The 17083-nt window shown below is 41.4% G+C and overlaps 1 long non-coding RNA gene across 1 annotated transcript in view; it reads right to left on the reverse strand.

Annotated features, from left to right (window-relative positions):
- Window positions 1–7844: 7844 nt before the first annotated feature.
- Window positions 7845–17083, reverse strand: part of LOC124552602 — an 82570-nt gene continuing 73331 nt past the window's right edge. The window contains exon 6 of the long non-coding RNA XR_006967938.1: window positions 7845–8898. This is a non-coding gene — a long non-coding RNA (uncharacterized LOC124552602). The remainder of the gene's footprint in view (window positions 8899–17083) is intronic.

The following is a 17083-nucleotide window of genomic DNA, read 5'->3' on the forward strand; positions in this document are numbered from 1 at the left end:
TTTTTAACAGAATAAAACCCACTGTTGAGGAGAAGATACCAGCTGAACAGGATGACTTTAGACCTAAAAGGTGCTGCAGCGACCAGGTACTAGAAGTAACCAAACATATGGAATGGGGCTTTGAAGAAAAGAAAGAATCCACAACTGTATTTATTTATCTATTGTCTGCGTATGACAGTATGGAGACAAGGAATGCTGTTGAAATTCCTACACATCGTACATTGTAAAAAAACTGGTCACACTACTTAACAACGTGCTGACAAATAGGCACATCGAAGTTCACCTTAATGGCAAGAAAAGCCGCAACTACCAATTCAATGACAGCCTTCCCCAGGGATCAGTTCTTTCGCCTCTGCTCTTCAATACATACATATCTGACCTACCAACACCCACTCTAAAAAGCTCATTTACGCCGACAGCATATTTTTAATTAGCTAATCTGTTGACTTCGAGGCATCAGAAACTACTCTTTAAAAAGCGACCTGAAAAAGATGGATGAATATTTCCAGGAATGGCGTCTTAAACCCAACTCCATGAATACCTAAACAACAAGCAGGCACACTACGCACCCACAATCGCTTTCAGAAACCAAATGTTGAGATACAACCCTCAACGAAAATACCTGGGAGAAATGCTTCACCGCACTCTCACCTTCAGCACCCATCTGGAGAAGACAGCATGCAAAATAAAAACTAGAAGTTACATAATCCAAAAACTAACAGGAAATGGCTGGGGAACGAATTTCATAATCTTCAGAACATCGGCTCTTGCACTTGTCTATTCAGCAGCAGAATACTGCAGCTCTACACGGTTAAATGGCGCCCATACAAAAGCAGTAGATAATCAACTCAATAATACGAGGGCAGTTCAATAAGTAATGCAACACATTTTTTTTCTCGGCCAATTTTGGTTGAAAAAACCGGAAATTTCTTGTGGAATATTTTCAAACATTCCCGCTTCATCTCGTATAGTTTCATTGACTTCCGACAGATGGCAGCGCTGTACGGAGCTGTTAAAATGGCGTCTGTAACGGATGTGCGTTGCAAACAACGGGCAGTGATCGAGTTTCTTTTGGCGGAAAACCAGGGCATCTCAGATATTCATAGGCGCTTGCAGAATGTCTACGGTGATCTGGCAGTGGACAAAAGCACGGTGAGTCGTTGGGCAAAGCGTGTGTCATCATCGCCGCAAGGTCAAGCAAGACTGATCTCCCGCGTGCGGGCCGGCCGTGCAAAGCTGTGACTCCTGCAATGGCGGAGCGTGCGAACACACTCGTTCGAGATGATCGACAGATCACCATCAAACAACTCAGTGCTCAACTTGAGATCTCTGTTGGTAGTGCTGTCACAATTGTTCACCAGTTGGGATATTCAAAGGTTTGTTCCCACTGGGTCCCTCGTTGTCTAACCGAACACCATAAAGAGCAAAGGAGAACCATCTGTGCGGAACTGCTTGCTCGTCATGTGGCTGAGGGTGACAATTTCTTGTCAAAGATTGTTACAGGCGATGAAACATGGGTTCATCACATCGAACCTGAAACAAAACGGCAATCAATGGAGTGGCGCCACACCCACTCCCCTACCAAGAAAAAGTTTAAAGCCATACCCTCAGCCGGTAAAGTCATGGTTACAGTCTTCTGGGACACTGAAGGGGTTATTCTGTTCGATGTCCTTCCCCATGGTCAAACGATCAACTCTGAAGTGTACTGTGCTACTCTTCAGAAATTGAAGAAACGACTTCAGCGTGTTCGTAGGCACAAAAATCTGAACAAACTTCTCCTTCTTCATGACAACGCAAGACCTCACACAAGTCTTCGCACCCGCACAAAACTTCAGTGGACTGTTCTTCCTCGTGCACCCTACAGCCCCGATCTCGCACCGTCGGATTTCCATATGCTTGGCCCAATGAAGGACGCAATCCGTGGGAGGCACTATGCGGATGATGAAGTTATTGATGCAGTACGACATTGGCTCCGACATCGACCAGTGGAATGGTACCGTGCAGGTATACAGGCCCTCATTTCAAGGTGGCGTAAGGCCGTAGCATTGAATGGAGATTACGTTGAAAAATAGTGTTGTGTAGCTAAAAGATTGGGGAATAACCTGGCGTATTTCAATGCTGAATAAAACAACCCCTGTTTCAGAAAAAAATGTGTTGCATTACTTATTGAACTGCCCTCGTACTATGAGGCTCATATCGGGAACCATCAAGTAAACACCAACCCAGTGGCTCCCTGTTCTGTCCAACATTCATCCTCCACACTTACTGCTGTGGCGCGCACAGCCACACAAACGCAATGGTCAGCTACCGCGGCAGAGTTAAGCGGCGTCTGCAGCTTAAGTGCCGGTGCATTCCGCCAACTGGCGCTAGAGGCGTTCCCGCCAAACATTCCATCAGCCACAAACTACGCGCCTGCATGAGCCTTTTCCCGGCGCGGATGGTCACACTATGATATTACCATCCACCAGTCAGGGATCACCAATGGCCGCCAATCACCACTCCAGAATCAGCGGAGGAAGACTGGAGCCGCCATGTTAAATAGCCAGAAGAAAGGGAAACAGGCTCCCTCCGCTGCCAGAGGTGCCTGAGTTATGACGCACACCCGACATCCAAGTGCCTCCTTCCCTGCAACACCTGCAATCTCCCGCACCCTACCTGCTCCCAGAAGTGCAATAGGTAACACGATCGTGACCAGGAGCGGTGTTGTGTTTCGTGCGGAGTGTAATGATGATATCCTGAGTAGTGATGGGGTATTAAGTTTGTTGTGTATAATGTTGTCCAGGTGTCAGTTCGATCGCGGACATCGGGGGGAGAGGGAGTAATCGAACTGGGGATCGTCAGGGAGGGTAGAGATATCAGAGAGGTAGGAGGCAAAGTGATTGGCCTTCGATTTATTCCGTGCTGTGAATAACATCGTGTTCGTTACGGATAGAGGTCCAAATATTGTGGCAGCACTTCGCCAATACAAGAGGCTCTCGTGCTCAGCACACATTCTTAATACTGTGCTGGAGCACACGACTCTAGGAGACGCGAATGATGAGAAGAGTGACGTGCAGCGACAAATAAATTCCTGTCGAGCTATCACAACTTTCTTTAAAAGATCTGGTCTTCATAATCGCCTTCAGAAGTCACTGAAAGGAGATATAGACACATGATGGAACAGTAAATTGGATATGTTTGAGTCTATTAATTCACAATGGTTTGAAGTTCTGTCAATTTTGTCAGAGAAAAATCAAGATGATTTGATTGATTCTATAGACAAGAGGATGTTGGAAGATATAATAACCTTTCTGACACCATTTAAAATAGCTTCTTGTGATCTCGAAGCCTCCAAAACTCCTACGCTTTATTTATGTGTGTTGTGGAAGTTAAAACTTCTCTCCTTCCTTGAAAAAAAAAAAAAATTATGGCGACAGCCCATTTCTGATAGATTTAAAGAGTACAGCCAAATCTATTTTAATCAGCAAATGGGACATAACAGTAACCCATAAACTTGCAACGTTTTTGAATCCAAAATATAAAAACCCAAAATTTCTTAGCAGTGCTGAAAAAGATGAAGTTGTAAAGGAAGCGAAAAATTATGTTGCGAGAAATTGTCCACAGTTAAAAGATAAGGAGGAAACAACATCTGGAATTCCTGCAAAAAAAAAAAACAGAAGTCTGACGTACTTTTTAATGAATTTGAAGATTCCTCAGAAGATGAATCGATGAGAGATCTTGACTTTGCGTCAGATGAAATTCTCAGATATACGAATGATAAAGTCCAATTTTCGGAAGGCATCGACCTGATAGCTTGGTGGCATGGACGTGAAAACGTCTATCCACGTCTTTCCAAACTCGCATACTTCGTGCACTGCATTCCAGCGTCCAGCACGCCACCCGAGAGAAGCTTCTCTACTGCGGGACAAATAATGCAGGACAGACGCACGTCTTTGAAGCCACAGACGATTGATGACATGTTCCTGCATAGTACTCTTCCAAAGTAAAAAGGTACTTGTACAGCTTCTCTTACTTCACTGTATTTTTTTTGGGCTTATCTGAATTAGTTACATTTTTTTTCATCTGATTATTTTACAGAATTTGAATCAGAAGCAAGCAGAAGATAAAAATATTTAATCTGAAGCCTGTAAGTTTTTATTGTAATATTTATAGTAAAGAATTTCCTCGTCATATTGTTAGTATTTTTACTATTCCCAAAAAGAACATTTAAATAGCATTAGGTAAAAGAAGGAAATATTTAACAAGCAATTTGTTTTGTTGTAATTTTCATATTAAAGAGCTCAATTTTAAGTTTTTACTCTTCGCAACAAGAACATTCAACAGCTAAGACGTCAATATTATTAAACTAGGTAATGATTATCTCATAAGTGCCTACCTAAATTTTAGCATGCACTGCAGTAACATTTGCAACCTCCGAGCATTGTCACTCTTTGTGAACAGTGAAACAGCCCGGCCGGAGCGGTGGCACGGCGGGCCTTGTAATTAATTACAAGTGGGACTTCAAACTACGGCTCACGACCACCAACAAGCTGTAACTGCGATGGCCCGTGAAAGATTATTCTGATCACATTGAAAACTTACAAAATATTCATATGATCCAAAATAATAATGTGTCTTTTAATTTACCAGCCAATTAGTAAAGATAAGGGCTGAAATTCGTAACAAAATTGAACATTTTAACTGTAACTCGGTATTGCTTAACAGGGAACAGTGCCTAACATTTGAAGTTATGGGACAGTGGTTTTTATATAGACATCTTGAAATCATTTGCAGTTCCATTAAACTCTGAAAAAAAAAAAAATTTTTTAACATTGAAAGTATTAACTGCGAAACCTACTGCAAATTTTGTCTTAGTAATTTAGACCAATGTTGAGGGTGTTTTAAAGTGTGAAAAACTTTGTTTAGTTGAGAATGAAACAGACATTCCATTTATCGCTAGGTCTTAATTCGATAAATCAGCCAAAAGGTGAGGTTTGAGATATCAATTGTATTTTTAGCTAGCTAAATGGACTCCTAATTTCTATAACCACTGATTTTGTTGTCACTCTTCGGAAGACGAGTTATTTCTTCCAGACAACGTCAATTATTGCTGGCAGTTTAACTTTTTCACAGGTGTGCCAATGTTTTGCGGTGTAGGCCTAATACTATAAATATTTTCACCTGGAAATGACGAGGACTGAACGTGTAAGCTATAATATAATCATCAGCTGACATGAATGGCTTCAAAATTTGACACATCCAAGCAGCGAGTACAAAAAACTGTCGGTAAATGACGTAATGTGCTAGTAACAGTTTAAAACCATCGTCATTTTCAGCTGCCTTGGCACAAGAGCAGCGAAATATAATTGTTTCTATATACGTATTTTCATCATTTAATACTATTACATTGAATTTTATTTTTTTAAATAGCATTTCTGATCTCACGAGATCCGAGCCGATACTGTGTGTGCTCTGGAGCGCCAATGCTTTCCTGTTTGGAATGGTCTGCCTTAGAGTAGGTATAGAGCGTTTCCTGTGATTTAATAAGTCATAAGTAGTTAAGTTGTCGCAGAAATGGCACCATAACAATAACTATGTCATCACATACCATAATTCTAAGTACTACTGTCTATTGATATTAATCACTCATTCAAAACTTAAATATATGCGGATGCGGATAAGGAACTTGCGGATGCGGATTAATTGCTGCGGATTAGGACCTTGCGGATTCCACTTTTCTTATCCGCACAGATCTCTAGTTATTATACTCCGAGGTAATTTTTTTTTTTTTTTTAATGGCCCACCAGAGCCAAGAGTAAAATGAATATGGATCAAGAACAGCACCTAGCAGAACCCGTCACAGCTATTTAGGTGACTAGGAAAATGCTAGACTTGGCTGAATTCGTGAATTTAAATTAAAGCCCAGCGAGCAGATTCAGCAGCTGTAAACGCTCAAATTGCTGCTTTAAGAAAGAAGATAGGCTCAGTACGTCCTAGATTAGATGCTAAGTTAAATGACCAGAGAACAGAGTCAGATGCTCAAAATGCTTCATTGAGAGATGAACTGAGTGTGAATTTAAGTAAAAATTTAGAAGCACAGCGTGTAGTTTAAATTGTCAAAGTCTTAAGTTAGATTCAAACCTTGAACAGTCAAGCAGCAAATATAGTTTTATTAAAGACTGAATCTGACTCTTTAAATAATAAGGTAGAAACTCTGAAGTTAGATTTAAAGAGTGAACTCACTAGTTCTTTGAATATTTACGTTAATCAACTATTTACTGTATTTAACCAGAGACAGGATGAGCAACTTCAAGATTTAACTAAAAAATTAGAATTTGACATTGAAGATAAATATAATAATGTAGAATCTGAATTGAGTGAAAAATTAAAATTTTGTAAAAATGTATGTGATGTTAAATTTAATGCCATAAGACAGGAAACAAATACATTGAAGGAGAGCACAAATCGACCTAAGGAACTAATGTCGATTATTCAACCGAAAATCCCAGGTGTTACTACACATGTTGTTAGTTCGCGAGTAGATAATATAGGACGAAGTTTTAAAGGAGAAATAGGCAACTTTGACATATAAACGTAAGTAGTTTGACGGAACCATTTGAAACAATTAAAAATCGAGGAGTCACACAGAGTATAATCTCCGGAAACATTTCTACGCTTGCTTTTTCTGAACTTAATGTTGCTAGGAAGGTTATAGACGATTTGTGCGAAGAATTCAAACTTGTCCATGACAAAGTAGAAAATAGAATGAGTTTCTAGTCAGGCATTTTATAACGTGTAGTCATTTTGTCTTGAGCGTTTGTACTTTATCCTTTTGTGCTATTGCTTGTTTAGTACTATTTACACATTGTTTTGTTTTATACTTTTCGTTTACATATTGTTGTACTTACATAAAATATTGTCACTGTATTGCCATACGCAAAATAAAATAAAAAAGAAATAAAGCTGTTCCATTCCAAGAGGCGGGGGAGGGGGGGGGGGGGGGGCGGGGGGCGATCACCCGGCCCAGGCGAGAAGCCTACTTACGTCTGGGGACTGCAACTTGTGGAGCCGTTCGGGTGGACTCTGCTAACTTCGGTTCGGCTGACTTCGGGTCTGCTCCACTCGTAGCCCTTGTACACATGATAGCGTTGCAACACACATTATGGGCAGCGCGTTACAATGCGCGCTGTTGAAAAACAATAAACCGTTGACTGCGTACACATGCAACGCGCGCTTCGAAATGACGCCGCATCATGACGCACGTCTCGAAGGTTCCTCAAGGATCGCGCGTCCGCCGCGCGCCTCGAGTTCCTAGTAGTGGGTTTGGGTGTACACATGCATTCAGTCTAGCGCGCGCTTTGGTGCTCTTATCACGGAGGAACGCACGTTTGACACAGAGATCTTCATTGAAGAAGTGAAAAGTCGTCCTGCGATATGGGAAGTGCGGACTACAAGAACAGAGTATTAAAAAAATCAGCGTGGCAGCAATTGGTTGATTTGTTTCCTGAAGAGGGTTGTTCAGAGGAACAGAAGAAAGTTCTTGGTAAGAGACAACTTTAATATTAAGGTTAAACTACATAGTAGATTAGTACAGTTACACATAAGTAACTGTTTTACCTTGTGACTCTAAATTTAGTCGTAAGTTAAAGCAGTTACTATTTAATAGCATTACTTATAATAGAGCATAGTTCAAATAATTATGTGTAAAATTGAATAATTAACACACAAATAAACATTTGTATATGTAACTACTGACGAAGCCTATTTGGATGTAATATCTGTCAAAGGTAACTAAAGCTATTTATTTCACCTATTTATTTATGCTTTCTTAATTTTATTTACAGAAAGTTGTCAACATGATGTCTATTACAAATAGTGTATAATATGTAATCGATATCTACAGAGAAATGCATGACAGAAAAATATTTAATTGTTCATAATTACACTGTATTGTTCTAATGGGCAATGTAATGTTGTATTATTAACATATACTTGTCTCATAACTGTTCGCAATTGCACTCTTGTTTACACCATTTTATCTTGCCACGGTAGCTTGCCTTCACTGATGAAGTAACGAGCAAATCTGTCCCTTACTTCTTTTGCATACATGTTGGGCCGTGGAGAAGTTACTCCAGACAAGTCAACGAATGGCGCCTTATAAAATGTATCTTCATACCTGTACCCATCTCGTTGTCGTACATAGTTATGCAACACACAACATGCCTAAACTATACTTTCTGCAAGTTCTAAACTGACATTTAGAGGCCTATGAAATATTCTCCATTTGTTTGCCATAATACCGTAAGTACATTCAATATACCTGCGAGATCTTGACAATCGGTAGTTTAAAACTCTTTTAATATGAGACAATAATTTTCCAACGTATGGACACATGATGTGTTTCGACAGACCGAACGCATCATCTGATACAAAAACATGAGGCAATAGTGTAATGTCCACATTTGAAATTGGTTTTGCCTGTGGAATATTCAATGTACCTTATATGAGTTTTTTGTAAAATATTGATTCCTGGAAAACTGATGAATCCTTACTTTTGCCATAGAAACCAACATCCACAAACAAAAAACGGTAGTTAGCATCACAAACAGCTAGTAGTACAATTGAATGAAAATGTTTGCAGTTGTGAAAAAGGGACCCTGAATCATTGGGTTGCACAATACGAACATGTTTACAGTCCAGTGCTCCAAGGCAGTTAGGAAAGTTGTCATACTTTAGAAAGTTGTTACTAACTTGTTACTAACTTGTTCCCACTTGTCTTCTGTCATAGGCAGTATACAAATTGTTTTCAATTTGTTCCTTATTACTGCACAAACTTGACGGATTATGTTCCCTGTGGTTGACTTTCCTACTCTGTAATTGTAATGAAGTTCAGCAAAAGAACATCCTGTTGCCAGATACCTGGAAAAAACATGTTAAAGTTTTACTGTGTTAATTGACTACTAAGTTTACAAACTTTTTTTAGGAACAACTTTGCAAAAGAGATGGAAGAGTGTGCTGACAATTTTGCCAGAGAATTAAAAAGAAGGAAGACCAAGATATCAGGATCTGGAGCAAGCAGCTCAACTCCTTATATATATTTCTCACGGCTCCAATTTTTAAAAAATACAGTAAGTAATAAGGAGACTACCAGTAATCTTGATGACCATGGCCAGGACACAAGTCATCTTGGAGGAGGAGGAAGCAGCTACTGACGATTTGAACAGGCCTGAACAAAGTACCGAAAATCCAGTGAGTAAGAAAAAAATTACGTTAAATCGATAAACATTTTTCGGACATTTTGAACAAAAGTATTTTGCTACGAGAACAAAGAGAAATGGAAAAAAATAACGAAGATGAGGACAAACTCTTTTATCTCTCTCTGTACAAGAAACTGAAGAAAGTGCCTGATCACGGTAAAATTAGAACGAAAATTCAGTTACTTGAAACAATACAAGAGCCCTAGATTTCTACAACGCAACTGTGATTAATGAGGCACGTGGACCTGTGCACTACCAACCATTCTCCAGTATGCAACATGGCCAAGTATACCCAGGTGCTTTTCCAACCCAAGCTTCTCAGTCTCCACAAGTACCGGCCACCTCACAAGCAGGGTCTGAACATCAACATACTGTATGGCCAGGTACACTCAGGAGCTTCTCCAACACATGCAACTCAGACCCCACGACGACCACAAGAGGCCGCCTCACCAGCAGATAGTTGCACTTCTCTACAAAGTTCTGAAATATTGGATTTGTACTAAAACTGAAGGATTTTCTTTACTTTAAGAAAGAACAAAAATTTTAAATTGATGTCTTGTCAATTTGTTATTTTATATACAATAATTTATACCGTACATGTATTATCAGTTTATAAATAAACTTACCTCAATGTGATTACGAGTTTCTCTTCTGGTAAAACACTACCCCTATCGTAGTTCCCACTAGGTGCCACGTCATCATGAACTATGTTCAATAACTCGTCAAAGGACGCAATCGACATTCTTTAGTAATTAAAAAACTTTGGCGCATGTTTTCTTAGATTTGGGTACAGAGTTACAAAGGATCCGCGAGTTAATTCGTCACGTAAAATCGGATGCACCCAGTACTGTCTTTGCCTTCGTCTCCATTCTTTAAACCTGTGGTGCATAATCCAATGCTGCCTCTTCAACTTCCATGGCTAAACTGGAGTTCAACGCGGCGTCAACACCGCCAGTTTCTCTGATGCGCATTGCAACGCGCGATGCAATGCTATCATGTGTACATAGCCGTAGCCCTTCTGGTGGGCTGTTATTTTTGGCTGCGTCTTGTGTGTACTGTTCATTACTTTGCTCTTGTTTTTGTTGTTTTTACCGTGTTGTTATTATTGTTAGGTCCGGTTCTCATCAGAAATATGGAGCAATACAATTGCAATTTGTGCCTGTAACATACAGCAACAATAGAAACTTATATCGCCAGATCCGCTACAAGCACTCGGTTGCTGTTGGTGAAAAATTTACGTGCGTTTTGTGCGGGTATTCCACTCCCAGAGCAGATTCTCTAAAGCGTCATGATAACGCTGTACATAAAACAGAACGCAAAAATATAGTACTGTGTGCTTTGTGTGACTTTGGCAGCTCAAATAGAAACGGAATGCTTCAACGTTATTCATTGCTCCATGAGCTAGTTATCTGTGAAGAAAACCATGAATTTTATGATCAAAGTAAATTTTATGAATGGAAACGTGAATTAGAAAAATATACTGTGAGTGAATTTGTACATGCGTGAGGACAATGTAATAAAAGTGCGGGTGGAAGCAGTAAGTTATATTTTAAGTGCCACCGTGATGGAAATTACAAACCCCGTGGCAGCATTGAGCGTCACTTAAAACTAATGGGCAGTAATTGGTGGTCACTGCCCATCTAGAGTGGATGTGACACTTTATCAATCAGGCCAAGTAAAAGTTATCTTTTGTAGCACGCATGTGGGTCATCAGCAGGAGATGGGCCGGTTTAGGCTTTCGAAATTTGAAAGAGAGGAAATAGCAAAGAAAATTGCTATGAAAATTCCATTTGATCACATTCTTGACCCCCTTAGATATCCAATTCACGATAGTGGTTTGCAGCGTTATAACTTGCTGTCAAGAAACGATATCCACAATGTAGTACAAAGCTACAACCTGAAGTTCGAGGCTATAAGACATAAAAACGAGTGTACTAGTGTGGAATCGTGGGTGTGGGAGATGCACGAAACAGGATCAGTTGTCCAGTACTACAAACCACAGGGTGTTGCATCACAAGAATACAATCTGCAAAATGAAGATTTCATTTTAATAATAATGAACGAAGCTCAAAAAGATACGTTGGTGAAATTTGTAGGTAACTGTGTTTGTATTGACAGCATCCATGGTTTAAATGACTACGGGTTCGAATTGACAACTTTATTGGTGTTAGACGAATTATGGCACGGATTTCCATGTTCGTTCACATTTTCTAAGAGAAGATATCTTCCAATTATGGAAGATTTTTTAAGTGTCATAAGAAACACACTGCAAGTCCCAGTACATACAAATGTGTTGATGTCTGACATGATAGATGTATTTTTCAATGCCTGGTGCAAAATAATGACTCCACCCAAGCACACATTGTTCTGTTCATGGCATGTTGACAGAGCGTGGAGAAAAAATCTGTGTAGGGTTAAGGGACACGAAAATCAAGTGCAAGCGTATAAGCTAATTGGAACATTAATGGAGCACAACAACCGAGAAAGTTTTCAGGGAATTTTAGAAGAGGCTATACACTACATAAAAACAGAACCGGACCTTTCGGAATTTGGGATGTATTTTGAAGAAACCTACAAGGCCACATCTACAAATTGGGCATAAAGTTACCGACAGCACAACACTCCGAACACCAACATGCATTTAGAAAGAATGCATGTGTGATGAAACACATATATTTGAAGGGAAAGAAGCCCAAGTGACTGGATGTGGCCACCCACACATTTAGGCACTATTTGTGAGACAAGTTGGGCAATAGGTTGATTCATTTGAATAAAGGAAAACTGACGACCAAATTATCAACCATAAGACTCATCTAGTATGATTAATTGTAATTTGAGCTATTGAAAGAACTGATACAATAATGCGGCCAGTTGTCGTGATGAAAAAATTGTCTCCTGAAGAACTGAAGAGGCATGGTTATATTTTGAAGACTGTACTCAGACGAGGTGGTGCAGCGGAGCAGTGAAGACGTCTGGCAGAGCGCGAGCAGCTGTTGCGAGATCTTCGCTACGCGTTAAGGCAGCCGCGAAGGCGGGCTAGCGGAGGAAGAAGATCCCACCGACGACCATGCCGAGACCAGCCGCCAACTTCAGCACTACCACCTGTGCTGAACGGAAGAACGTGGACGACATCCTGCACACAGCGCTAGTTCACTGCGCCGCTGTTTTGAAGAAAGCAAAAATCATTGTCGTACAACTACCAAACTTTGGTAGCGGCAAAATTGTCATGTGGCACACAGTGTCATGAGGCAGAATTCTTCTGCCTCCTCCCAAAGAATAGGGAACATTCCGTGCCAGGGCCAGTGGCGCCACCCCGTAACCCGCGCACGTGTCGATTAGGGCTGTATTAGCACACAGAGACCTTCAGACAGAGGCAGTAGCCAACGCAAGGTGACAATGAAGTGTGTAATCGGCACCCCAAAGCACGACCACACTCGCAGTAAGGCATTCGCTGACCCAGCAACACAAGCAGCGACAGTGACCGACGACACCCCCCACCACCGACCTACACCAACGTGGCAGTGAGCCCCCCAGCCCCCGCCATCACCAAACAGGAGCAGGTCACCGAGTGAAACATCCTCCCAGGGAAACAGGCAATAAATTAGCAACCCTTGGCCTCCAAAGGCCTCCAAAATACAAACTTAACAAAAACCTCCCCAGAGGCACCGAGCAACCTACGCTAGCCTCAGATATGAGAAAATACCTAAAACAAGACTTTCTGAGGAGCATCACAGATTTCAAAACAAACCGTGAAGGGACGGCAGCATACATCTGGAGTCAGATGGGTGGCGCCGAGGGGGAAACCGTGTCCAAACTTAGGAGATGTGGGTACCCTAAGGTCACCCACAACACCAGACAAACAAGGGAACCACGAGGATCCGTAGGAAGACACAGGAAGAACCCCTCAATGAGTGTCATCTTAAAGTACATCCCCCACGGAACAACGGACGAGACTGTGACCGAACAACTTCGCCAACACGGTTTCGACGTAGTGAAAGCGTGGCGTATAAAAGACTGAAAGCGCAATGCGTTTACTCAGAAATTCAGGGTAATAACGTACTGCCAGCAAACTGTTGACACGCTCCTGACTGAGAGAGCTTCCCTGTAAGACATGCAAAGCCCCCACGGGACCCTCCCCCTCAACCGGCACAATGTGGCAGGTGCTTAACCTTCGAGCACACCACAGCCAACTGCACAAGAGAAACAAAGTGCCCAAGACGCAGTGGACCGCACGATCTCTCTCGCTGTAACCTAAAAGAGAAAGAGATGTGCGCAAACGGCAAGGGCGACCACTCCACACTCTCATACAAGTGTCCCAAGCATCCCAAGGAGGTGACAAGTGAAGAAACACACGCACCCATCAAAATCATCAATGAACCAGCACCAATCCCAAACAACAGTGACAACCTCAAACAGGAGCTCGCTGCAACTCTGCTGGACTTGTTCCAAGACCACAGGGAAGCCATCAAAAAGTCACTGAAACAAGCCACTAAGCAGATTCTCGAAAAAGACTTTGAGGTGACGCAAGCAGGAAACAAAATACATGTAACAATAAGTGACCACTGGCATCCAGAAACACGCTTCAGACACACGCCACAACACACACCCCAGCACACACCACAACAGAACACGAATTAAACAGGGACCCACCCCCTAACTCCAACCCCCTCCCTGCCAGGCACCTCCGCGACTGCCGACACACTACGTTTCCTATCGGTAAACGCCCAAGGCGTCAAACCGAAGCGCTCACTAGTAACACACACCACACAACAGGAAGGTGTCCACGTTGCAGGCATCACCGAAACATGGCTAAGGAACACACACGCCTTTAACGTTCCCAGGTACAACACATTCCGAAAGGACAGGCAGTATGGAAGAGAAGGAGTAGCTCTACTCGTACAGAACACGATTGCAGCAAAGGAGATTCCTCTCCCGGCACCACTCAATAACGTAGAAGCAGTCATAGTACAGATAAGAGACCAGAACAGACACACACTCACAATAGCCTGTCTGTACAACCCATCTAGAACGCCCCTACCACTGCACTTCCTACGACACATGATGACTGACAATAAATACACAATACTAGGAGACTTTAACACATGACACCATATGCTAGGGGACACAGCCAATAACGGGAACGGGCGGAGTCTATTTGACTTCCTGACGACAGAACCGATGGACCGGCTGCCAGTCTACCAGTCAATCGACCGACTTTCATATGGCACCGAGGCCACTCGAAGCCACACCACGTGCTAATATGGACACATCATCAGCGACACAATGTCAGATGCTGTCATGGGCACCTCTATAACGAGCGACCACCTGCCAATCCTTTTTTCGACCAGCGCCACCCTGCCCCCAGACCATATACCCAGAAGACGAACAATCCGCAAATACCCAAATGCGGACTGGGACAAATACAAAGACGTACTCACGGAACAACTATCAATACTACTGACGATAACACGATGACGACCTCCAACATGCCAAGACTGCCATACATCAAGCAATAGCTGAAGCCATACCCACCATAGTAGTCGAAAATTGGAAACAAGCCATACTGCAGGAAACCCTCAACCTAATTCAACAAAAAACTCTATAGACAAGTCAGACGCAACAACAAGCCAGACCTAAAAAGACAATGGAATAGACTGAATGCCAGAATTAAAAGAATCATATCTGGATACCGACAAAGACACTGGGACGACACATGCAGAAGACTTAACTACAGGGAAGGGGGTGGAAATTCTGGCAACGCTTTAAAACACTCACGGGACAACGACAGCCAACAAACACTACATTACTAGTGTATAACGAACCAACAAAAGACAAAGCAGAACAAGCCGAGGCATTTCGACAAGTACTGCAGCAAGTATACTCTTTCCCACAAGACGCAAAATTTGACGACAACTTCAGACAACACATCGAGCAACAACTAACTATAATCCTAAACACCCCAACGACAGCAACAGAAGACAAAAACACGCTAACAGCAGAGATCACTAACGCAGAAATAATTAATGCCATTTACTCAGGACGTAACACAGCCCCAGGACTAAATGACATAAGACGTATACACCTTCAGGAAGCCCCAGCCCACCTTCTAACACCTATCCTCTCCTTCGTCTATAAGATTTGTGTGCCTGCCACCGAACTCCTCACATATGACACAGACCCTTGATGTAGCCTACTTTAAGCCTTTGAAAGCTAAATGGAGAGAGATTTTAACCAAATGGAAACAGTCTGACACTGGAAAGAAATCAGCATCTTTGCCAAAAGATTAATTCCGCATGTTACTAAAAACTGTATTAAACAAGATGGAGCCTAAGTTGCCAAGCAATTTGAAAGCAGGTTTTAAGAAACCTGACATTTTCCCCACAAATAAGGATGAGCTTTTATCTCTTTTTCCGAAACAAGATACATCAGTAAACTTATACCTTGGTGGAGACGCGTTCTTAGCTCACCTTCAAGAAAAGTGGTGAGAGTTTGTAAAGCCCCAGGCTAGGATAAGAAAAATCCAAGTTTCACCAGGGAAAAGCATTCGTGTCTCTGATATTCAGCCTAAAGAAGGAGAAACTTCATCTTCTAAAACGCGAAGAGAAAATGAACGTACAATAAAAGCAGCTGCAGAGAAAAAAGTGTCTTCGAAGAAAAAAGGAAACTCCACGAAAAAATCATGTGGTGAGTCAACATCTGAGGACGAGGAAGCTTACAGTCTCAGGGACTCCAGAGAAAGCGACTTACTTTCTTCTGAAAACAAAATTTGTATGCCACCCCTTCGCAGTAATCTTCCAGAGAACGAAAATAAAGAAGACGAAGAAATGCTAAAAGGTTTCTTACAAGAGCAGGATTTTGTTCTTGTGGCTTGGAATAATGTTTTATTTCCAGGTCAAGTAATGACCGTCTGCAACAACGGTGCCATTGTTGACTGCATGACACAGACAAGGAAAGCCTGGGCATGGCCTTCAGAAAAGGACATTTTATTCTAAAAGTGGTGTGACATTAAAAGAAAAATTAACCCACCCACTTTCATTAGAAGGGGTTTGTTTTCAGTTACCATAAACTAACTTTATTGTGCACCATAATTTATTATTATGAATATTTACAACAGCGTAAACCAGTGAATACAGTTAATTATGTATTTTTTGGATATTTTGCAATTAAATGTCAAATTAAATGAACATTCTTCACACCAAAATATCTGTAAATGTCTTTATTTCCAGAGCCCAGGTCCTACTTGGACCGGATGCACCTTTAAACTGCTTTTTACAAGGAAAATAATGCGTGAGTTCATGTTAGCCAAACCCTGGAGTTACTTCGACCCAAATTTCACTAATTTTTTTCTCACATACAAAAAATAAAATTTGGTCTGAAACAGATGTAAACTGCTAGAAAAATATCACAATTATAAAAGAATTTAGGATATCGGCATAATTAATGGTTTTAGACTATCATGTGGTACTAAATATACAAAAAATTTTACTTCTTGGGTCCAAGTAACCTCAGTTTACAGTATGTGAAAATTACCAAAAGAAGCCTGGAAACTAGCGCTTTAAATTTTCAAAGATTTATTATAGCACTAGGCAATGTGCCAACCTGTGAAGTACTTGTTGCAGGTGAACCTTGGTATAACACCAATCTCGGAAAGGTGAAAAAAGTACTCAAAGCTGGATTTAAAGTTCAAAACTTTGAACCACCATCAGTACTACCTACAGTAACAGTAAAGGAAAGTGAAAGATGTCAACAAGATTCTCACTCTACCCTTTGGGGAAAACTGGGTTCAAAATGAAGACCTGGCCTTCTACAAAAATATTATATTCAATCCAGTACAGAATAGACCTGAA

This window comes from Schistocerca americana, chromosome 10 (assembly GCF_021461395.2).
Source record: "Schistocerca americana isolate TAMUIC-IGC-003095 chromosome 10, iqSchAmer2.1, whole genome shotgun sequence".
Taxonomy (NCBI): domain Eukaryota; kingdom Metazoa; phylum Arthropoda; class Insecta; order Orthoptera; family Acrididae; genus Schistocerca; species Schistocerca americana.